Source organism: Nuphar pumila, chromosome 10 (assembly GCF_984573655.1).
Source record: "Nuphar pumila chromosome 10, dmNupPumi1.hap1.1, whole genome shotgun sequence".
Taxonomy (NCBI): domain Eukaryota; kingdom Viridiplantae; phylum Streptophyta; class Magnoliopsida; order Nymphaeales; family Nymphaeaceae; genus Nuphar; species Nuphar pumila.
This window is the reverse complement of record NC_143258.1, coordinates 76,266,744-76,289,114: the sequence shown is the minus strand read 5'-3', so window position 1 is coordinate 76,289,114 and position 22,371 is coordinate 76,266,744. Positions and strand designations below refer to the sequence as shown.

Genomic DNA, 22,371 nt, shown 5'->3' with positions numbered 1-22,371 from the left:
TGATTAATTAAAAAAAATCCTCACTTGAGTACGTAGAATTTAATCTGATTTTCCTTTTATCATGCAATTTAAACAATTTTTTATTTAGATGACTCTTGTCTGTCTTTTAAATCTCGAAGTTTTTATTTCATTTACCGTGTTCAGTTTTGTTCTGCCAATTGCCTTGGTTTGATCAATTGTGAGATTAAATCTGCATATTCTTTTTAGTCAGAAGGTTTAAATATTGTATTTTTTTCTGGTTCCCGGTACATGTGAAGAAATTTTGTGAAAATTTCTTCATCAACTCATCTTCTACCCGTTTGACGTAATACATCATTTTGTGTCTGCTAAATATTTTCGATTCTTGTGGCGTTTACCCTTTTATTGTTGTTTATTTGATATGAACGTACTCGTTTTTTCCTTTTCTGATGAAAAAGATCTTGAGCTTATTTCTGTACTTGAATTTTAGGCTGGAATATTTTGGAGATATCTCCATTTTCCGCAAAAGATTCTGTTAATGTTTGTGGTCGCTCGTTTTAATTTGTTTTCTCATTTAAATAACTTCCATTTCTTGTGAGTAATCTCTGATTTATGAGAAGATTTTTTTTATTTTTTTATTTATTTTGCGTATACCTTCTTTATTCCTGCAGATGATTGATGAACCAATCTGTATTTGAACTCTGGATTTTTTAATATATTAGGTTTCTGTTGGCTTATAAATAAATTGATTACAGTAAAATAGTTCTTTTTTAATTTTTAAAATTTCTTTTCTGTATAATGAATCTTTCATCTTCCTAATTATTTGAATGTTAGACCTAAATTTGTCTCTGGGGGACTACTGCAGATTCCCCCAGGTTGATGATCTTGCTTTTATTGGAGGGCTACCAAACCCTTGATTCTTGAGGTCTCTTGCCCTTGTACTTTTTACCCCAGGTTGATGATCTTGATTAGCCCTTGTACTTTTTACCTTTCCAATTCTGGTAACTAATTTTGCTTTTTACCTGTAAGTTTTTGTCATTCTCTGCGTCTTTCTAAATAATGAACATGTGAGCAAGATGTGATGAGTTTTGCCCGATTCTTTACTAGCATCGCTTTCAACTTTTGGTGAATGACACAGTTTAGGCTGTTATCTTACTTTCTGTTCTTATTTTTTTCCCCAACTTTTGAAACTTTGTAAATTTTTTCTTTTTAAGTTTTCCTGTTTCTATGTAAAATGTCTGCTTTTTGATGACTCTTTTTATTGGCCTCATAACTGTCGTGGCTTTGTCAAGTTACATTTGGTTTGTTCTAGTATTCATCAAAGTAAATTTTGATGCCATATGAATACCTAAATTAGTATACTTTTTACACCTTTCCTGAATTGCTCCACCTTATGGCCTTGCTTCCATTTCCACTTATTATATCCCTGTTTCCTTTAGGGGCCTTATAACACTCCAAAAACTAATTTATTTTGTTTTCATGTATAGAACTGCAATTTCTGCTAAGTGATCAAAACATGCTTAAACTTTATCTATTCATTAAAACAAATTAAAAAAAAATGAAATTTTCATATCTTTGACTTGGTTTCTTTTTATTTTAAGAATGTTGATAGTTGTGCTCTATGTTACAAAGATATGTGGACATGAGGATGCATAATGTGGGTCCTACTCGCAAGTTCAAAATTTTGTTGGAAAACTAGACACATAATTTTTATTTTTAATTAATAAAAACTATTTTTGATATTTTAATTAAAAATAAATTTTATTGAAACAATACTAACAAATTTAAAAACATTAGAATAAGATTAAAATAGTGGCAGCATGTGTCAGTGTTTGGGTCCTTGTGTCACGAGGGACACTGCCAAAATGGCATGTCCATGTGACATACATAGATTGTGTTTTTCATGATGACCTTTTTTATTTATATTTTTATGTGAATTTGTTACTTCTTTTAGGACTTAATGGTCTTTTTCTATTGAAGAAGCATCCCTTTGGTAAATTAAACATATATCTTTTAGTCACCTAAATATGTAGGTGTCTATATGTTCCTATGTCACATGGGTTATGGGTACAACGGGTACAACACCACAATTCCAAAAAATGTGAGTATGGGGATACAATGATATCTGTATCGTTAAAGGCAATTTCTCGGCGAGGGTATTTCTCAGAGAGATTTTCAAAAGTTGATAAGTCTCAGGAATATCATGGAAGTTAAAAAAATTGAAAAAATATAAATATCAACAAAAAAGCTAAGAAAATAATAAGTGTTACATTGTTTTTCTTCTAAAAATATAAAGAAACATGTTTTAAAAGCTTTAAAATATAAAAGAAACAAAAAAATAGGAAATGCAAATTTAAAATAAAAAAGAATTTTTTTTCAAAAAATATCATGATATTATCGCAATAATATCACGATATTTTGACTTTTGGTGATAATTTGAAAATATTGCAAGATATTACCTTTAATATCGGCTACCTTAAAATATCGGTATTTCTCGTGATATTTTCAAAATATAGATGATATCAGTGATGGTGATATATAATATCAATAAATACAAAATAAATTAAAAAAAATCAAAATCCATTTTTCCAACCAGAAGACAACAACATAAATTAATTTAACATTTAACAATTATAATTTAACAACTAAACTAAATGTATGAAAACACCCTATATTTGTAAAACCCAGTTTTAACAAAAAAAAAAATCGGACCCGGGTCGGGTCCAGACCCGACCCGAATCCAACCCGTGCCCAGCCCCTCGAAAACCCCTTTTTCACAGGGGCTGGCAGCCCACGGCAGGGGGAGGATCTCCAACGACACAGGGGGCGGGCCCTGTGTGCGCCCCCTCCCTATAAAAAGGCGAGAGGGGAGAGGGGAAGGCTTAAGAGCCTCCCCCGACCCCCCGACTCTCTCTCGGCTCTCCCCTCTGTCTCTGCTCTCTCTTCCCCCCGACTCCATCCCTCGCTCTCCACTCCGGCGAGCTTCCTTCACGGCAGCCACTCCCCAACGACCTCCCTTCCCTCGGCAGCCCAAGTAAACCCCCCTTCTCCTCTCGTTCCCCCCCCCTCTTTCTTCCTCTGGTTCGTCGGAAGGCCAGCAGGTGGCCGACGGCCCCTGCCGAGCCTTCCTCCTCCCTTTTCCGTCAGGCAAGGGGCTCCGCCCCCCTTGCCTTCCTCTTTTTAGCAGGCAGGGGGCTCCGCCCCCCCTTGCCCTCATCTTTTAGCAGACAGGGGGCTCCACCCCCTGTCCTTTTTATCGTTTCGACAGGGGCCATGGCCCCTGCCCTTCCCTTTCATGTAGGGGCCGGTGGCCCCTACCCTTTCTCCTTAAGAAGGGAGGCAGGAGCCGAAGGCTCCTGCCTCATTTCTCGGAAACCCCTGCGCTCCCCCTCCCTACTCGTTTCCTTGGCAGGGGCCATCGGCCCCTGCCCCTGCCCCTTTTCTTTTAAAAACCTGGCAGGAGTCGAAGGCTCCTGCCCCTCCTTTCTTTATAATTCTTTATAATTCTTTGGATCTTCTAACAGCACTCTTTGTGAAGATTTTTCTAAGTCCATGCAGAAAGAATTTGAAATGAGCATGATGGGAGAACTCACCTACTTTCTTGGACTGCATATCAAGCAAACCAAGGATGGAGTTTTCATCAATCAATCTAAGTATGCTCGTGAACTTCTGAAGAGGTTCAACATGAACTCAACTGCTTCAAAATCTACTCCTATGAGCACTACTACTGTTTTGTACAAAGATGAAGATGGTAAGTCTGTTGATACAAAGGTATACCGAGGTATGATAGGATCACTTCTTTATTTAACTGCTAGCCGTCCAAATATAATGTTTAGTGTTTGCTTGTGTGCTAGATTTCAGTCAAATCCAAAAGAATCACATCTTAAAGCTGTAAAAAGAATAATGAGATATTTAAAAGACACAGTTGATTTTGGATTATTCTATTCAAAATCCTCTACATTTGATCTAATCTCATACAGCGATGCTGACTTTGCTGGAAGTAAATCTGACAGAAAAAGCACAAGTGGAACATGTCACATGCTAGGGCACTCACTAGTATCATGGTTCAGTAAGAAACAAAACTGTGTATCCTTATCAACTACTGAAGCCGAATACATTGTTGCTAGCCTAGCCTGTACACAAGTCATCTGGATGAAACAAACTTTGAAAGATTTTGGTTTAAAATTCGAAAATACAACTATTTTATGTGATAATACAAGTGCTATAAACCTTTCTAAAAATCCTGTTTTACATTCTCGAACTAAACACATTCAAATTAGACATCACTTTCTAAGAGAACAAGTCTTAAATAATATAATTAAACTAGAATTTATACCCACAGATAAACAACTAGCAGACATCTTTACTAAACCTTTAAAAAATGAAGATTTTATAAGAATAAGAAGAGAGTTAGGTATATGTAAATTGAATGATATATAAAACTAAAATATTAAGTTCACTCGAGTTCATAATATTTACTAAATTCATCTTAATAAGGATAATAAAAGAACTTTAAAAATTTAATAATCGTGTCTTACTTTTACATTTTTTTGGTTTTACAAAAGAATCATTTCTAAGGGTCTCGAATACCACAAATTGCCTTAAAAGTTGAAACTTCATGTCAAAGTACATTCTACCTCTTGTCACAACATCTTTCACATCACTTTCATAATTATTGTTTCTCATAACTTGACTTTCTCTTTACTATATAGTTACTTTAGTTACTTTTCTCTCTCTCACACATACGATTTGAATCTCCATTCATAACTTTGACTTCTTTACTATTTTCCTAAAGAAACTATGACCCCTTCAATCGAATTCCTCCAAAAACCTTGTTCCTCTAACCAAAACTTCTATGAATAACAACACATTCTTTATGTCTTTCATTTGGTCACCTTTCAAGTACACATTAATAATCACATTTTGTCCTATCCTCCTCCACGCATACCCATGAGTACTACCTTCTTTAAATATAGGTAATTATGACACTCTTTCATATCACTCATCTCATAACATCCTTTCATCACCTTTTGTCCTCTTGTGACAACCCCTCATACGAATAACAATCTTCTACACTTCAACCCATGCACTATATTTTAATAACACCCACTTGTTTCTTGTTTTAGTAGGCCATCATTTCTCACTTTTTTTTCTCTCTCTCTCTCTCTCTCTTCACGAGTTTGTCTTTGTTTCTCTCAAAACAACTTTATGTCTAATCAAAATATCTTCTTCTTTCCATTATCATCACTCCTCTCTCTCACGATAGGCTAGTCGATCTTCAACAGAATAGTATATTCCTCATATTCAAATGATATATCTTTTTCTTTGTCCTATCAATATACTTCTCTAAAAACTTGGGTCAAAATTTGATTATTTATCCATCAATCTTTTTGTTGCTACACTTCACTTAAAATTTGTTTTACTATATCATCTACTATATCATAGCTTATGTACAATCAATTATCGTCTTTAGCAATCATGACCTTTTTCATATTGTATATCTTTCTCTCCAATCAAGACTCATTAAAAACTTCCTCAAGAAAAACTTCATCTTATAAAAGAAGTTTTATTCCACTTGGATCACTCACACATCTCTATTTGTCTTATTCCAAACACATTCTTCACGAATACTCTCCATAAAGCAAAAATATCTTATAAAAGGATATTTGTTTTTATTAGGCCATTATTTCACCTCATCTCTCGAAAACCTTTAACAAAACCATAAAAATTCACTCTTTTGACTTTATCACACATCAAGTCACTCCATACATGACACAAACTCACAATTTGATAAAACTCTCACATGATAATTCTTTCTTATATAAAAGAATAATTCGAAACCATATCCTCCTTGACTTCCTCTCAAATATAATACACTATCTTCTAAAATTGATTTGATTTGTCATTCACAAGCCTCTTGATTCACACCTCACAGATTTCCTCTTTCAACTAAAATCTAAAAATCACCCACTTCCAATGTCATTCATTTCATATCAACAATTATTTTCTTCTTTCTATTTAATCAATTGGTTCATCTCTCACCATTCCATTCGAAATTCTCTACCCTCATACAAACTCTCTCTCGTTTCAAGCTCCATTCTCTCCTAGTGCTTTATTTTCAAGACATTCGATAATGGCTTCCTCCTCCACCAATGTGATCACCTCCGCAGATCTACGTTACCCAGACCTTGTTCAACACTTTCAGTACATTAGCACCTTGCCAATTCAAACTGGCAAACTAGTAAACTTCGACGCCTTCACATCCCTTGACCTCCATACCTCTCTTCAAGATTTTGTTCCCATCTTAGGAACGACTAACTCCATGACCTACTATCCTCATCTCATCAAAATTTTCTATACCAACCTCTCTGTAGACCGTGACCACACCACCATTACATCTATGGTACATGGAAAACTCATCTCCTTCAATATCTCTCAACTAGGCTGCATTCTAAACCTTTCTTCCTATGGCATTGAGCTTCCTAACATAGTTCCGATAGATCGAACTGTGTTTAAGAAAGTCCTTCTCTCCACTCGCTGCACCCATTTCCCATGGCATACGAGCAATCTGAAACCTCATGCTCTAATGCTCTCACACATCCTCTCATCCAACGTCTTTCCAAAGCTTCCTTCCAAGGGTTTCGTGGCAAACGAAATCTCACTTCTCCTATATGCAATCTTCTGCAACTTTCCCATCAACTGGTCCAGTATCATTTTCAATAACATGATCAATTTTCGGACCTTCCACTCTTCCCTTCGGGTACTTCATCACCCATATTCTTCAGCACTTCCAGGTGCCTCTCCACCAAGACATCGTTCACCGGTCTGTTCATGCATTCGATGACTCATACCTCCCCGAGGAAGGGTCCCCTCGAGACCACTCTGACGATGAAAGCACCAGTGAAGCCGATCCCCCAACAAGCTCTGACCACGACATCTTCTCTACCCTCGTCGACATCCAAAATACATAGGCTCTACTTCTCAGGAATCAAACCTCTCTTCAACAGGCCTTTGACTCCTTGACAATGGGCCAAGATTCAAGTCGCCGCCGCCGCAAGCTCAATCCCACTGACTCTGACTAAAACTCTTTGTCTGTAATAAACTCATCTGTTTTGGTCTGTAATAATAACTTTATCTTACTCTGATCCCTCCTTTTTGTCCATGACAAAGGGGGAGAAATCCTGTCTCCATTATTGGAGAAATACTCTCTTTAAACATTTTTCAAATTTTTATCATATTATTATTTCTATGCATAATGTCTTTTTGACAGGGGGAGCATATTTTGTCATCATAAAAAAGGGGGAGAATGTTGAGAAACTCGGTTTTGATGTCACATAATATGATACACTGTCTCATTTGATTTTATATGATATGATAATATGTCCTCTTGAAAAATGTTATATTATGACTGAATATGTTTTGCCACAAATCTAACGAGTATTTGATGCAAGGATATCTCACCCAATAAGGATGGAGACTTCCTGTTCAAGTACAACTATGGTGCAATCATACTCCTTGAAGAAAAAGCTTGATGAGCCATGCATTCCTAAAGTTCAAATGAAGAGATCGGCTACCTCAAGATGAAGACTTTTTTCTTCCTTAGAGTCATATGTAACAGAACCTTCAGGAACTTGCATATTGCATATTACATACTCATTCATAAACACTATATCATCAAAGTATACGATAGTTTCAAAAAGCTCCTTTTTGAAAACTAATAATTGTACCTTCTTACAACCTTTTATGAAAAAGATATTTTGTCATGTAATAATTGTACCTTCTTATAACCTTTTATGAAAAAGACATTTTGTCATGTAATAATTGTACCTTACTATATACAAGACAACATGAAAAAATGAATGTAGGAAAAAGACAAAAACATAAAATCGGCTACATGGAGAAAACAAATATAATATGTTTTTGAAAAGACTCTAGTTTCCTTCTTTAAAGAAATACTTTTAATATAAGAAGAAGAAATACTCTCTTCAATATGTCACTCCATACTCCATTCATGTCATTTCTCACTATCCGATACACTCTCCCATAGTATATTTGTTCTAATCTATGTCCTTTCTTAACTTACACACCAATATGATACACTATCTTCCACCATTGATTTGATTTGTCATTCACAAGTCTCCTAATTTACAACTCACGGATTTTCTTATTCAACTAAATTCTAAAAATCACTCACTTCCAATGTCACTAAAATTATTGTCACAATTATTTTCTCTCTTCTATTTAATCGTGTGGTTCATTCCTCACCAATACCACTCGTAGCTCACTATCTTCATACATACTTTCAAACTCGTTCCTTCCCTCTCAACTTCCTGTTGCAATGGCTTCCTCTTCAAACTCTCCGATCACTGCCGCAGATCTTAGGTATCCAGATCTTTTTCATGACTACAACTTACTTTGTTCTCGACCCATTCATGAAGGAAAATTAGTTCACTATGAAGACTTCATGCTATTTGACCTTGACAACTATCTCCCCGAACTCAAACATCTACTAGGATCTTCATCCCAAGCTGCCTATTATCCTGAATTAGTTCGATTATTCTATACAAACTTTTCTACTGATCATGAACAAACTACAATCACCAGTAAAGTCCGAGGAAAGCTGATGTTCTTTCATGCCTCCTCATTAGGTCGTATTCTAAACCTACCTTCCACCGGCACAGACCTCAACAACATAGTACCAATCGAACGATCGGTACTTCGAAAAATTCTTCTTTGCACCAACTGCTATCCACTTCCCTGGCACATGAGGAATCTCCAACCTCATGCTCAATTACTTGCCCAGATTCTTCTCCACAACATCTATCCCAAACTTCCCCGCAAGGGATTAGTTCCACGAAAAATCTCTCTCCTTATCTACGCAATTTTTTCTTCTACTCCGATAAACTGGTCCTCCATTCTTTTCAACCTTTTTATTCGTTATAAAAAATTCAAGCCTCTTCTTTTCGGGTGTTTCATAACTCCCATTCTAAAATACTACAAAGTTCCCCTTCACAACGAAGTTATCCTCCATCCCTCTCAGGTCCTCGATGCTACCACCTTCAATCTAAGGTCTCTGCACATGCCCGGCTCCGATGAATAAGATCCAACATCCACCTTCAATTACTTCCCTGCTCTGATGGATGTCCAGCGCTCTCAGGATCGTATTCTTCGCCGTCAAGCCTCGTTGCAGCAAACCCTACAGACCCTCCAGTCGGATCATGTCAACCGAACACATCAACCTTCGGGATAAACTTATTTCTTTGGACTGTAATAACTTTTAATTACTTTTGGTCTGTAATAACTCTCTTACTCTGATCCCTTCCTTTTTGTCTATGACAAAGGGGGAGAAAACCTGTCTCCATTATTGGAGAAATACTCTCGTTAAAACATTTTTCAATATTTTATCATATTATTATATCATATAAAATCAAATATGACAGTGTATCATATTATGTGACATCAAAACAAAGTTTCTTAACACTCCCCTCTCCCCTGTCGCCTTTTTATAAGGAGGGGGCGCACACCGGCCCCGCCCCCTGTGTCGCCGGAGATCCCCCTCCCCCTGCGGGCTGCCAGCCCCTCTGAAAAGGGTTTTCGAGGGGCTGACACGGGTTGGATCCGGGTCGGGTCTGGACCCGACCCGGGTCCGATCTCTTTTATTTTTATTTTTTTTTAAACTGGGTTTTACACGGATGCCTACCAAGCACCGCTAGCCACGACATGGGCAGCAGTGCACTTTCGGGAAGGAAGTCGCGTACCAAATCCCCCTTTGGGCTGCCAGCCCCTCTGAAAAGGGTTTTCGAGGGGCTGACCCGGGTTGGATCCGGGTCGGGTCTGGACCCGACCCGGGTCCGATCTCTTTTATTTTTATTTTTTTTAAATTGGGTTTTACACGGATGCCTACCAAGCACCGCTAGCCACGACATGGGCAGCAGTGCACTTTCGGGAAGGAAGTCGCATACCAAATCCCCCTGTGGGCTGCCAGCCCCTCTGAAAAGGGTTTTCGAGGGGCTGACACGGGTTGGATCCGGGTCGGGTCTGGACCCGACCCGGGTCCGATCTCTTTTATTTTTATTTTTTTTAAACTGGGTTTTACACGGATGCCTAACCCGACCCGGGTCCGATCTCTTTTATTTTTATTTTTTTAAACTGGGTTTTACACGGATGCCTACCAAGCACCGCTAGCCACGACATGGGCAGCAGTGCACTTTCGGGAAGGAAGTCGCATACCAAATCATGTTTTAGTTAATTAGCACACTTCTCTAGAATCTTCTGAAGCAGAATTTACTTGGCAAGCCCAGATGGAGTGCAAATTCTGTGGTGAAAAAGGTCATGCAATAAATAATTGTCAACTTAGGGAAGCATACGATAGAAGGACGTCTGCAACACAAGACCTGGAAGACACAACATCCTCAATCCAGGGTACTTTTGACACACCAACGTGTGATGGATAAATATTACCCCTAGAGAGTGCTCAGGACGTCGCTCCACCCACTCATATGCCTTCCCCCAACTCACCAATATACACACCAACCCCAGACTTGCCGCAGTACATATCAGATACTCCGGTGAACACTCCGGCTTCACCGCTGTACATATCGGATTCTCCGGTATACACACCAGTTTCACCACAATACATACCAAATTCTCCAGTATACACTCCGGCTTCGTCGCCCTATGCGCCGAATGCCTCACCACATTTTACACCCCCACAACTCCTCTTCACGGGCAAGGAGTCCCGAATGAGGATTTACATCCTTTTCCTTCACTGCGCGGGTTAAGGCGCACAGGTATCGCAAGAGAGTACTTGAAGAAGTACTCTCATTATCCCTAAAGGAGATAAAACTCGTTGATTTTTGTGTACCCGTGGGCAGTTTTTGTTTTTGGCTTTTTGTAAGTGCCCTCTTGTACCAGCACTGTTGGGCTTTTGTAATCTCTATTACTCGAAAATACGATAACCTTTTTGATATTATTCTTCTCCTTCAAGTGTTGATTTATGTATCATCTGGTTATTTTAAGGATGGTTCGAGGTTCGAACGAGGGTTCGTCTGACGAATGGTCAGATCAGCGAGGATTCATCATGGATTCCCTGAGCGCATTAGCTAGCGCCATGCGAAATCAAGTGCATAACCATATCAATTTTTCCGTTTCTCCGAGCAGATTTTCTATGAAATCTGCCTTATCCCTGGCATCTGTGAAACCTTTGTCAGCGACAAGGTTCCTCGTTTTAGATTCCCACCTGGAGAAAACATCGTGGAAGAGACCAATTTGCTGAGGAATCACGAACATAGCTCCTTGGGATTGTTTTGCCGAAGGCAGATCCCACATTTCGTCGTTAATTCCTCGCCTGAATATTACTCTGCTACTAGAAGCTCCTTCAAAATCAGGCTTGATTGGCGGAGTCTGACCTGTAGCAGGTGGATATCCCGGACAGTTCATTGCTGTATCTGTCTGGGCAGGGTTATACACAGATGTTGATGAAGACGAAGCTGCTGCTATAGCAGTCTTCCGATGAGAGAAAGTTGGGTATTCCAACTCTTCTTCTAGAGCAAAGGTTTGCGCTTCTGAAAAAGGATTGACGAAGTCTGAACCTTCGTCATCCGGGTCTTCATCAAATTTAGGGCTACTTCGAAAAATTCTTCTTTGCACCAACTGCTATCCACTTCCTTGGCACATGAGGAATCTCCAACCTCATGCTCAATTACTTGCCCAGATTCTTCTCCACAACATCTATCCCAAACTTCCCCGCAAGGGATTAGTTCCACGAAAAATCTCTCTCCTTATCTACGCAATTTTTTCTTCTACTCCGATAAACTGGTCCTCCATTCTTTTCGACCTTTTTATTCGTTATAAAAAATTCAAGCCTCTTCTTTTCGGGTGTTTCATAACTCCCATTCTAAAATACTACAAAGTTCCCCTTCACAACGAAGTTATCCTCCATCCCTCTCAGGTCCTCGATGCTACCACCTTCAATCTAAGGTCTCTGCACATGCCCGGCTCCGATGAATAAGATCCAACATCCACCTTCAATTACTTCCCTGCTCTGATGGATGTCCAGCGCTCTCAGGATCGTATTCTTCGCCGTCAAGCCTCGTTGCAGCAAACCCTACAGACCCTCCAGTCGGATCATGTCAACCGAACACATCAACCTTCGGGATAAACTTATTTCTTTGGACTGTAATAACTTTTAATTACTTTTGGTCTGTAATAACTCTCTTACTCTGATCCCTTCCTTTTTGTCTATGACAAAGGGGGAGAAAACCTGTCTCCATTATTGGAGAAATACTCTCGTTAAAACATTTTTCAATATTTTATCATATTATTATATCATATAAAATCAAATATGACAGTGTATCATATTATGTGACATCAAAACAAAGTTTCTTAACACTCCCCTCTCCCCTGTCGCCTTTTTATAAGGAGGGGGCGCACACCGGCCCCGCCCCCTGTGTCGCCGGAGATCCCCCTCCCACTGCGGGCTGCCAGCCCCTCTGAAAAGGGTTTTCGAGGGGCTGACACGGGTTGGATCCGGGTCGGGTCTGGACCCGACCCGGGTCCGATCTCTTTTATTTTTATTTTTTTTTAAACTGGGTTTTACACGGATGCCTACCAAGCACCGCTAGCCACGACATGGGCAGCAGTGCACTTTCGGGAAGGAAGTCGCGTACCAAATCCCCCTTTGGGCTGCCAGCCCATCTGAAAAGGGTTTTCGAGGGGCTGACACGGTTTATTTTTTTTAAACTGGGTTTTACACGGATGCCTACCAAGCACCGCTAGCCACGACATGGGCAGCAGTGCACTTTCGGGAAGGAAGTCGCATACCAAATCATGTTTTAGTTAATCGGCACACTTCTCTAGAATCTTCTGAAGCAGAATTTACTTGGCAAGCCCAGATGGGGTGCAAATTCTGTGGTGAAAAAGGTCATGCAATAAATAATTGTCAACTTAGGGAAGCATACGATAGAAGAACGTCTGCAACACAAGACCTGGAAGACACAACATCCTCAGTCCAGGGTACTTTTGACACACCAACGTGTGATGGACAAATATTACCCCTAGAGAGTGCTCAGGACGTCGCTCCACCCACTCATATGCCTTCCCCCAACTCACCAATATACACACCAACCCCAGACTTGCCGCAGTACATATCAGATACTCCGGTGAACACTCCGGCTTCACCGCTGTACATATCGGATTCTCCGGTATACACACCAGTTTCACCACAATACATACCAAATTCTCCAGTATACACTCCGGCTTCGTCGCCCTATGCGCCGAATGCCTCACCACATTTTACACCCCCACAACTCCTCTTCACGGGCAAGGAGTCCCGAATGAGGATTTACATCCTTTTCCTTCTCTGCGCGGGTTAAGGCGCACGGGTATCGCAAGAGAGTACTTGAAGAAGTACTCTCATTATCCCTAAAGGAGATAAAACTCGTTGATTTTTGTGTACCCGTGGGCAGTTTTTGTTTTTGGCTTTTTGTAAGTGCCCTCTTGTACCATCACTGTTGGGCTTTTGTAATCTCTATTACTCGAAAATACGATAACCTTTTTGATATTATTCTTCTCCTTCAAGTGTTGATTTATGTATCATCTGGTTATTTTAAGGATGGTTCGAGGTTCGAACGAGGGTTCGTCTGACGAATGGTCAGATCAGCGAGGATTCATCATGGATTCCCTGAGCGCATTAGCTAGCGCCATGCGAAATCAAGTGCATAACCAAGTGCCTACCCAGAACCAAGCCACCCTGCGACAATATCATATGAAAAGTTCTTAAAGCTCGATCCTCCAACCTTCGCAGGCAAGCCTGACCCCGATGCAGCTGGAAACTGGATATTGGAAGTAGAGCGAGTATTCCAAGTTTTGGTAGACCCAGAAGACAGAAGACTCTTTATGATACTTTCAGACTTTTGGGTGCCGCCTGCCATTGGTGGGACACGACCCAGAACATACAATTCCCTACAGCTTCATTTATTCCTTGGGAGTCTTTCAAAAGAGCTTTCTTGGAGAACTATTTTCCTCCTCACGCAAGAGAAAGAAAAAAGGTGGAGTTCTTGGAACTTTGCCAAGGCACGTCAAGTCTGGTAGACTACATCTCCAGATTCCAGGAGTTGGAGCGTTATTGTCCCAACTTATTCGAAGATGATCGAGAGCGGGTGGGGAAATTCATCCTCGGATTAAAGGAAGGAACCAAGGGTCCTAAACAGCATTCCATCGACTCTCTCCGCAGCTGTTGCTGCAGCCACTCTCTTGACCGAGGATTGAGAACGCTCCAAGAGCACCCAAAGCAAGAAGCTACCCGTTGTTGGTAGCGATCAAAAGAAATATCCCTCTGGCGGTCAAACCAAGCGACCACCCTTTTTCGCAAACAAGGAAGGTGGAAGAAAGTAATATCCTCCTTCAAAACGTCAACGACGGTGGCTAGAATTTCTCAAAGATTACGATTTCACCCTTTTCTACCATCTAGGAAAGGCGAACGTGGTAGCTGATGCTCTCAGTCGTAAGGCTTCTAGCATTTCCGTCAACCTATTATACGTTGGTTAGAAGTTGATTGAGGATTTGGTCTCATGGAAATCGTTTGCAGTCTCGTCGAATTCTATCAGTCTTTCTAATCTGATAGCTCAACCTGAGCTATTAGCCAAGATCCTTGTTGGGCAAAAGATTGATGCGCAGTACGAGAAGCTGAAGGCTCGTACATAGCAGACCGATACTCCTTTCCGAGTTAAGAACGATGAAAGCATTTGGCTCAAAAATCGTCTTTGGGTCCCAGAGAATCCTGTTTTGAGAGACGAGATTCTCGAAGTGGCCCATAAATCCAAATATATGATTCACCCGGGAGGCACAAAGATGTTCAAAGAGTTGCAACGTAGATATTGGTGGAGCAGAATGAAGCGATATGTGGCCGATTATATCTCTAAGTGTTTGACTTGCCAACAGATTAAGATCATCAAGGACCTGACGGAGTGATGCAGCAGATGAAAATCCCACAATGGAAGTGGGAAGACATCACTATGGACTTTATCGTCGGTTTGCCTAGGACACGAAGAAAGAACGATGCGATTTGGGTGATCGTTGACCGACTCACCAAATCGGCTCATTTCCTTCATATCCGTATTAGTCAGCCTTTAGACAGTTTGGCGGATCTCTACATTCGTGAGATTGTGAGGTTGCACGGTGTTCCGGTATCTATCATCGCCGATCATGATCCGAGGTTTACCTTAAGGTTTTGGGGACAACTTCAAATCGCTTTGGGTACGAATTTAAAATTCAGCACCGCTTTCCACCCTCAGACAGACGAACAATCTGAACGCACAATTCAGACTTTGGAGGACATGCTGCGTGCGTGCATGCTGGACTGGAAGGGAGAATGAGATTCTCATACCAGTCTGGCCGAATTGTACAACAACAGTTATCACGCTAGCATCGGGATGGCCCCTTACGAGGCATTGTATGGAAAGCCCTGTCGTTCGCCTCTCTACTGGAACGAGGTTGGCGAGCGAAGGATGAAATCTCCTGTAGTGCTACAACACTACACTCAGCAGGTGCATATGATACGAGAGCGACTCCGTACTGCACAGAGTCGGCAGAAAAGTTACGCGGATCATCGTCATCGAGAGCTCACCTTCTCGATAGGAGATATGGTTTTTGTTAAGGTATCTCCCACAAAGAGCGTATTTCGGTTCGGGAAAAAGGGAAAGCTAAGCCCTAGATTTGTCGGATCGTTCGATATCCTGAAACAGATTGGTGAAGCAGCTTATCGTGTGGCTTTACCTCCTCAGTATGCTCAAATCCATAATGTTTTTCACGTATCCATGCTTCGGAAATACGTTCACGACCCATTACACATTATCCATTATGATGATGCAGACATTCAGAAGGATTTGTCTTTCGAGGAAAGACCAGTCGAGATCGTTGATCGTCGAGATCAAGTGCTTAGATCTAAGACGATATCTCTTGTAAAGGTGCGTTGGAAGCACCATGGGATAGAGGAATGTACTTGGGAGCCTGACTCTGATATTAGGGAGGAATGTACTTGTACTTTGATCGATAAGTTCAATTTAATTTCGAGGACAAAATTATTTTAAGGAGGGTTGTATGTAAAACCCAGTTTTAAAAAAAAAAAAACGGACCCCGGTCGGGTCTAGACCCGACTCGGATCCAACCCGTGCCCAGCCCCTCAAAAACCCCTTTTTCAGAGGGGCTGGCAGGGGGAGGATCTCCGGTGACACAGGGGGCGGGCCCCTGTGTGCGCCCCCCCTCCCTATAAAAAGGCGAGAGGGGAGGGCTTAAGGGCCTCCCCTGACCCCCCGACTCTCTCTCTCATCTCTCGGCTCTCCCCTCTGTCTCTGCTCTCTCTTCCCCCCGACTCCATCCCTCGCTCTCCACTCCAGCGAGCTTCCTTCACGGCAGCCACTCCCCTGCGACCTCCCTTCCCTCGGTAGCCCAGGTAAGGCTCCCTTCTCTCGTCCCCCCCCCCCCTCTTTCTTCCTCTGGTTCGTCGGAAGGCCGGCAGGTGGCCGGCGGCCCCTACCGAGCTGACCATTTTCCATCAGGCAAGGGGCTCCGCCCCCCTTGCCTTTCTCTTTTTAGCAGGCAGGGGGCTCTGCCCCTCCTTGCCCTCATCTTTTAGCAAGCAGGGGGCTCCACCCCCTGCCCTTTTTATCGTTCCGACAGGGGCCATGGCCCCTGCCCTTCCCTTTCATGTAGGGGCCGGTGGCCCCTACCCTACAGCTTCGCCTTCATCGACCGAAACTATATCGTAATCATCAGGAAGTTCTAGACCTTAAAAAATAGCCGCTCTCCTGATGTTTCTCTTTTCATTTGGGCATTCTCTTGCGAAATGCCCTTCCTCTCCACAGAGGTAGCATTTACATCTTTTAGTTCTTAAAAGATGTTTTCTCTTCTCAATCCTGGCATGAGAAGGATGGGGCTTTCCTTTGTAAGTAGAAGATTTTCGAAGCCTGTACCTTTTCTTTTCTCTGGATTCTTTGTAATACCCAGGTATAGGTATTTGTGAACAGAAGGACAGATTCTTCAAAGATCGTTTGAATGCTGCATCCTTACACTCTTGTTCCAAATACTGGTATGCAAATAAGATCCTTGGAACGAGTCCAATATTGACAGTTGGATATCGTTCGTCAAATCCCTTTTTAATGCGGCTACCGAGATCATCGGGCATTTTCATCCAGAATTTTTCCGATATTTCATCGGAAATCCAAACTCTCCCAGTTTTTGCAGCAAGATGCAGATAATCGTTCATGTACTGAACGATATATTTTATATTGCTGCATGAGAGTTTTTCCAAATCCCTGTACGCTTGATCTTGTATCCCTGTAGTTCCTTGGGCAGGATCTTCAAGCGTAAACACCAACCGCATCTGGGCCAATATGTTATTGGTCCCTTCTCTTCCATCAGCTGTTGTAATGAGATGTTCGTACTCGTTCTGGTACTTCATCCTCCACTGTACCCATATCAGCTTTTCAATTTCTCCTAGCAGATTTTTAATGAAATCTGCTTTATCCAGACACTATAATGACGCTCGGAGACTTCTACCACAATTTTCAGATATCCATCAGAACCAGAGGATATCAAAATTGGAGAAACGGTGAGGCGAATCTCATCGTTACCAGAGGTCTGATCGGGAGGCTTTCAAATACTCCTAATATGGCATTTGCATATCAGATCAGTCACGTGACTGATTATTTATCAAGCCATGGGGTAACAGCCCTACCTGGAAGGCGCATAACAAATCAGGGTTTACAAAACCTTGACTGATCCAATCAATGACTCAACAGTCCCGCCTCCAGCCATTCCCGGCAGCATGTCGTCCTCAGATCTTATTGACGGACGAATATCAGTCAGATTTGCTGACTATGAGCCTGCACCAAATGATGATGAATCGATGCAGGAGACTATTGCCTTCTTCTCAGAAGAAGAAGAAAACAGCGAGGACGATCTCAGCTATTATCAACACCTCGCAACCTGGCAAGAGGGTCCGAAATTTGATGACGGACCAAAATTTGACTCATATGATGATGAAGAGGAGTTTGTTAACCCCTTTGCCGGGGAACAAACTTTTGCCTTAGAAGAAGAGCTGGAGTATCCAGCCTTCTCTCACCTAAGAGCGGCGATGACATCTGAAGGATCCTCCATATATAACCCGGCACAGCAAGACACTGCGATGAACATTCCGGGATATCCACCTGCTACTGGTCAAACCCCTCCAATAATTCCAAATTTTGAAGGGGCCTCAAGCAGCAGGACGAATTTCAAGAGGGCATCCAACAATGAAATGTATGATCTTCCCTCTCCCAAAAATTCGCAAGGGGCTATGTTTGTTATTCCTCAACAAATTGGCCTATTCCATGAAGTATTCTCAAGATGGGAATCCATCACGAGAAATCTTGTTACGGATAAAGGATTTACAGATGCTCGAGATAAAGCAGATTTTATTGAAAATCTGCTAGGTGAGACAGAAAAATTGATTTGGGTCCAATGGCGGATGAAGTATCAGACAGAATATGAACATCTGATCACTACCGCAGATGGACGAGAGGGCACAAATAACATTTTGGCCCAAATGCGACTAGTTTTTACGCTTGAAGACCCTGCACAGGGAACTACTGGTATTCAAGACCAAGCGTATAGAGACTTGGAAAGACTCTCCTGCAGCAACATCAAATATATCCTTCAGTACATGAATGATTACCTTCATCTCGCTGCAAAAACAGGAAGAGTTTGGATCTCTGATGAAATATCAGAGAAATTTTGGATGAAAATGCCTGGTGACTTGGGAAGTCGCATAAAGAAGGGGTTCGATGAACGCTACCCTACTGTAAAAATTGGGTTGGTTCCAAGAATCCTTTATACTTATCAATATTTGGAGCAAGAATGCAAAGATGCCGCCTTCAAAAGATCTTTGAAGAATTTATCATTTTGCTCGCAAATACCAATACCAGGGTATTATGGAGGAGGTACGAAAGAAAGAAAAAGGTATGGCCTCTGAAAATCATCTACCTACAAGGGTAAGCCTCATCCTTCTCATGCTAGAATAGAGAAGAGGAAGCACCTTGTAAGAACGAAGAGGTGCAAATGTTACCTCTTTGGTGATGAGGGACATTTTGCAAGGGAGTGTCCTAATGAAAAGAGAAGTATTAAGAGGACGGCCATTTTTGAAGGCCTCGAACTCCCAGATGATTATGAAATCGTCTCTGTAGACGAAGGAGAAGCAATGAGTGACGCCATTTTCTCAGTCTCTGAAAATGAGGAAAATGATGAGTCACTGGAACACCAGTTACAATCCCTCAGTCTCAACATGATTCGAAGATTGGGAGAAGATAAAATCGACAGTTATAGGCCCAGTATTCTGCTGAAACCAAATCAAATGGATTGTAACCGCAACTGGCAGCACAATCAGGTGGTGGAAAACCCAACATGTTGTTGCTGCAAGATCAAAACAATGAAGAGGGCAAGAATTCATTGCCCAAACTGTGGAATTGTTGCATGTGGCCTTTGCGGACCACATTACTTCAACCGGAATGTGCCGGTTGAACCTGTTCAACAAACGCCGGAGGAGCCGGCAAAGTTCAGAAAAATAATCAAATCTCAGATTGATTACATTCAGTGGTTAGAAGCCGAAAACACACGGCTTCAGAAGGAAATTCAATACCTCAAGGATCAGCTGCTTATCCATGACCTTGAGAAGGACTTCAAGGAACTTGAAATAAATGATAAAGCCAAAGGCAAACAACTGGATCCACTTGAAGGTATAGTGGAAGAAGATTCTGATGAAATCTTCGTTCTCCAGGGTCAAACATCATTCGCAGCGGAGTGTGGTGGGAGTGTTAAAGGTGGTAAGACAATTCAAAACCGCCTTTATAATTTAAATGTTACATTTGAGATCCCTGAAACTCCAAGCTTTACTGTAAGAGCAATCCTGGACACTGGCGCAACCACCTGCTGTATAGACGAAAGGTCTATACCATCATCAGCACTGGAAGCTAACACCTTCACAGTGCAATTTACTGGAGTAAATTCGAAGCAGAGCGCCAACAAGAAATTAAAATATGGAAAGATGATTATAGGAGATAACATCTTTAAAATTCCATATACATATGCGTTTCCAATGCAGTTAGGAGGCGAAATCCAGATGATCATCGGCTGCAATTTCATAAGAGCTATGCAGGGTGGCCTAAGAATAGAAGGAGATATCATCACCTTCTACAAGAACGTGACCACCATCCAAACGCAGCAGACAGCGCAGATCTCTGCATTTGTTCAAGAGATCGATGATCTGGAATACATTCAGCTACAGAAAGCAGTCCTGTACTCTGCCGGACCAACGCCTGAAAACTTTCAGAAAAAGTTTAATCTTTTGATTCAAAAACTGAAAGATGCAGGATACATAGGGGATGATCCCTTGAAGCATTGGTCAAAAAACAAAATCACCTGCAAAATCACTTTGAAGAATGCCGATTTTATCATAGAAGATCGGCCACTGAAGCAGGTTACACCGCAAATGAAGGAGTCATTTGCGAAGCACGTAGCAGCGCTACAACAATTAGGCGTGATTCGACCGTCGCAGAGCCAACATCGAACCACAGCCATCATCGTGCATTCGGGGACTACACAAGACCCGAAAACAGGAATTGTTACAAAGGATAAAGAACGTATGGTCTTCAATTACAAACGATTGAATGACAATACAGAAAAGGATCAATATTCATTACCAGGTATCAATTCCATTATTAAGAAGGTAGCAGGCAGTAAGATATATTCAAAGTTTGATTTGAAAAGTGGTTTTCATCAAGTAATGATGGAAACCTCATCAATTCCTTTAACTGTCTTCTGGGTGCCTCAAGGGCTTTATGAATGACTTGTAATGCCATTCGGTTTGAAAAATGCACCAGCCGTCTTCCAAAGGAAGATGGACAACTGTTTTAAGGGGACTGAAGATTTTATTGCAGTGTATATTGATGACATCCTTGTGTTCTCACAATCTGAGGACGCTCATGCAAAGCATCTTCGAATCCTCCTGGAGAGATGCCAGCAACATGGACTTGTCCTTAGTCCAACAAAGATGACGATTGGACAAAGGAAAATGGAGTTCCTGGGCGCAATCATCGGAGAAGGAGATATTTTCCTACAGCCCAACATCATCAAGAAAATCCTTGAGAAAACAGAAGCGGAACTCACAACCAAAGCTGGTATGAGGTCATGGTTGGGCATATTAAATTATGCAAGAAATTTCATTCCCAACCTTGGTAAGTTGTTAGCCCCCCTGTATGGCAAAACAAGCCCTACAGGAGAGAAAAAAATGAACGAACAAGATTGGAAGCTTGTTCGTCAGATCAAGGAGCAGGTCAAAAATCTGCCACAATTATCCATCCCACCAGCAAAGTGTTACATGGTTCTGGAAGCAGTTGGATGTATGGAAGGATGGGGATGGGTCATCAAATGGAAGCCACAAAAGTATGACCCGAAGACAATGGAAAGGCCGTGCGCATACGCCAGCGGCAAGTTTGATCCACCAAAATCATCCATTGATGCGGAAATTCATGCAGTGATGAACAGTTTGGAAAGTCTTAAACTTTATTATCTGGAGCAGAAAGAACTGCTAATTCGAACAGACTGCCAGGCGATAATAAGTTTCTTCAACAAGACTAATGTCAACAAGCCCTCGCGAGTCAGGTGGATCGCGTTTGTGGATTTCATCACTGGTCTAGGCATCAATATAATTTTTGAGCATATTGATGGAAAAGAGAATGTTTTGGCCGACACACTATCCTGGATGATTACTTTTGTAATCAATGAAAAGGAAGAATTATCTGATGAAAATTTAAATTTAATTAACATCTTTACTAATTTTTCAGAGGAATGGCGGACAAAACCATCAAATTCTCAGAAATTGCAGAAGGAAGCGAGTCATCAATGTGGACAGATGATGACTCTGTTGGAGAATACAGGGCAATCATGGAAAAACTCCACCCTGTCTACAAGTATGGTTACACCGATCCAGGAAGGACGTGGGACGAATACCAGAACCTCTGCAAGGCTCTATTCGACATAGAGCGCACCATGTCCGAAAAGGCAAAGAAGAGCCTGAAATGTTTTATTGAAATTCAGGAAATAAAACTCCAGGCCTGCACTCGGTGTTGCACAAAGGACAACCATTGGGGTGACATCAGAAGCACCCTTCAACAGTTACTAGCCAAGCTGAAAGAGGCCGCATCTGCCCTAAACGGCATAATCACAAGAATAAAAAACATACACGTTTAAAGGGGCCCATTTATTGTAATAATTCGTCAAAGTAGGACAAATCTGCTTTTCATATTTGTCGTGTTGTAATAATTCGCCCAGTGGGACGAATTTGCTTTTTAGTGTTTGTCGTTTTGTAATGATTCGCATGTG

The 22,371-nt window shown here is 41.4% G+C and overlaps 1 protein-coding gene across 1 annotated transcript in view; it reads left to right on the top strand.

Moving 5' to 3' along the window:
* Positions 1–22,371, top strand: part of LOC149826873 (ubiquitin-conjugating enzyme E2 22-like) — a 69,808-nt gene that overhangs the window by 722 nt on the left and 46,715 nt on the right. The window lies entirely within an intron of this gene.